This window comes from Myotis davidii, unplaced genomic scaffold, assembly GCF_000327345.1.
Source record: "Myotis davidii unplaced genomic scaffold, ASM32734v1 scaffold98, whole genome shotgun sequence".
NCBI classification, from domain to species: domain Eukaryota; kingdom Metazoa; phylum Chordata; class Mammalia; order Chiroptera; family Vespertilionidae; genus Myotis; species Myotis davidii.
Window position 1 is genome coordinate 4,004,509 of NW_006294654.1, and position 3,426 is coordinate 4,007,934.

Consider the following 3,426-nt stretch of genomic DNA (forward strand, 5'->3'; position numbering starts at 1 on the left):
GACACTTGGCTGTTTCCAAAGATCTTGCCTACTGTGAATAATGCTGCAATGAACATGCTGCATATATCCTTTCAAATTAGTGTTTCTGAGTTTCTTTGGGATATATTCCCAGAAGTGGGATCGCTAGTTCAGTAAGTAGATGCATTATAATTTTTTGAGGAAACTCTTTGCTATTTTCCACAGTGGTTGCACCAGTCTGCATTCCCACCACCAGTGCAAAAGGGCTCCTTTTTCTCCACATCCTCGCCAGCACTTGTCATTTGTTGATTTGTTGATGATAGCCATTCTGACAGGTGTGATATGATAACGCATTGTTGTTTTGACTTGGATCTCTCAGATGACTAGTGACTTTGAGCATATTTTCATATGTCTCATAGCCTTCTGTATGTCCTCTTTTGGATAGTGTCTGTTTAGGTCCTTTGCCCATTTTTTTGATTGGGATGTTTATGCTTCTGCACAGCAAAAGAAACCATCAACAAAACAACAAGAAAGCCCACTGCATGGGAGAACATATTTGCCAATGTTATCTCCGATGAGGGTTTAATCTCATTTCGCTTTCAAAATAATTTTTCTAGTTTCTTACTATCCTGCCTCTGTTCTGTGTAGTGGACTTAGAGAAATATATGGGAGGAAAAAACAAAACCATAAAACTTTATTGTTTATACCCAAGAATGTAATACTTCTCAATAAATCAGTTTAGTTTTTAGCTACATATTATTACCTTATTTTTGGAGAAGGTAGAAATTAAGGCTTAGAAACTAAACAATACATTTAAGGTAACACCATAGAAAAGATTAGCCAGGATTAAATATCAGATCTGGCTGGGTCCAATATCAATACAATACTTTACTGCTAGGGATATTTTCTCACCTGCAATTAGAATTCAGCGGTTCTCAACCTGTGGGTCGCGACCCCTTTGGGGGTCGAACAACCCTTTCTCAGGGGTCACCTAAGACCATTGGAAAACACATATATAATTACATATTGTTTTTGTGATTAATCACTATGCTTTAATTATGTTCAATTTGTAACAATGAAATTGGAGGTCACCACAAAATGAGGAACTGTATTAAAGGGTCGTGGCATTAGGAAGGTTGAGAGCCACTGAATTAGATGGAAGGGGAAAAAAATCAAAGGAAGACATATACACACACGCTATCTTTTTCTGCCAAACCCATTTTACATTGTTCTTATGACGTGCTAAATCTAGGTTTTATCTCCATGGGAATCTTCTTAAACAAACTATTTAATATTTCTATATTTATGCTGCTGGAATAGTATCTATCAGCATCAATAAACTATTAATATACTAAGATGGAAACTGGTTGCACTGACTCATTTGTGTGGTTTTCCTCCTTGTTTTTTTTTCCCAGTAACATTCAATTAATAACTAGCATTCAGTTAAAAGCTAGAATAACTTCATTAGCTTAGCCAAATTATCTTTTTCTGCTGGTGATAAATAAGCAGCTATTAGCAATGACTCATGTTAGTCCTAAGTTTTAAAATAGCTAATTTTTTTCTGGATGCTTTACAGCGCTCACACTGGTGCTCAATGGTATTCTTATTACTGTACTTGTTCTAACAAGGTCACTCTCCCCTTTTGAATGAGACTATAAACTACCCTTTTCTGTAGTCTAGGTTTGGTAGGGCCTACTTTATCAGGGGCAGGTGATTTTGTTTAGATCTCGGGGTTAGTTCAAAGGCCTAGGATGAGATATGGAAGATAGAGTAGCTGCTTCAAATGTTGGATGAATTTTCAAGGTCACAAATAGCACATGCAAGGAGAGTCAGTCACACTGTGGAGGAAGGGATTGAAGGCCCCAAGGTCTTGTTCCCTCTTTCTGTCACTCTTTCTCTTGTTCTTTGCCTTATCTTTCCACTTCATTTCAGCAAGAAAAAAGAGACTCACAGTGACTCAGATAGCTTCTTTATACAGTTAAATGTACCATCTGTAGAACATACTTGTCTTCCTTTCTTTGGTGCTTCACCAGTACAATGACTGACCCTGAGAGTTTTGCCTCACTATCAGAACTTAAGTTGATGTTCAATTAGTAACCACACTCAACATATACCTACTTTATCTATAGAACATTGAAAACAGTCTTTACATAATATCCGAATGTTCTACAAATGTATCAGGAGAAAATTATCAAATAAAAGTAAAGTGAAAGAACCAAATTTTTTGTGTTGATTGGTGGCTTTGAACTCATTAGATAAAGTTTCAAAGGTAAAAATCCCCAAGTGATTCTGATGTATGATGTTACTTCGTAAGCTTACACTCAAAATATTCTTCCTTGATTACCATAATATATTTGGCATCAGTTGAACAATGGTCTCATGGTCTAATAAGCTAGGATTCTTAGAAAATTTTCAAGAGAACACACATTTTAATTTAATTTTGCTTTGTTTTTATATAAAACAATTTTTAAGCAGCTAAATCTAATTCTCGTTCTAAAAAATGTATTTACAAAGGATTTTAGAGCAAACTATTAAATGCTTAGATATAATTTAGTATTTTCTCACTAAAGTATTACTGTTAAAGATAGCCTGATTTCTTCTTATTAGAAGTAGTATGCCCTCTATTGTTTCCAGTTTATTTTTAATCTCTTAAGTCAAAGCTTTTTCTGTTTGTATTTTGTTTCAGAGTCTTAACCAGGCTACTATTCCATAATCTAACTAAGATTCACAACTCTTCTTATCTACTTGGACTCAAGATTATTTAGTTTCTATATACTCAACCTACTAAATCTGGGGGGAAAAAGAAAAATAAATGTTTTATGGTGGCATGAGACCATTTATTCAATATAATAATGAATATAATAATTGAATGTAACATTATTATAGCATGTATTAGTACTTCATTCTTCTTCATGGCTGGATAATATTCTACTGTGTGGATATACCAAATTTTGCATACCTATTCAACAGTTAATGGACATTTGAGTTTTCATTTTTCACCTGAAATTTTTATACCTACTCAAATAGCCTAAAGGTTTTTCTGCAACTTAGCCCTATCACTTGAAATCCCTCAATGAGAAAATCCTAAATTACACCTGTGAACTTCAAGATTCTACAATGGTTACTCTTTCCTAAATCACTTATACATACACTGAGTGGCCAGATTATTATGACCACCTGATATTTGTAGGCAAATTAGCCATACACTGAATCATATGGGATATGGATTAGGGTTAGGGTTAGGGTTAGGGGTTAGGGTTAGGGTTAGGGTTAGGGTTAGGGTTAGGGTTAGGGTTCGAAGGCCTGTTCGAACACCTTGGCTGTCTGCAGTTACCAAAATAAAATGTCTCCAATTCGCACAGTAACACAAGGATTGGACAGTCGAGCATTGGAAAAAAGTCTTGTGGTCCAATGCATCACGTTTCCAGTTGCATCATGCAGATGGCAGAGTGAGAATTTGGTGGCAAC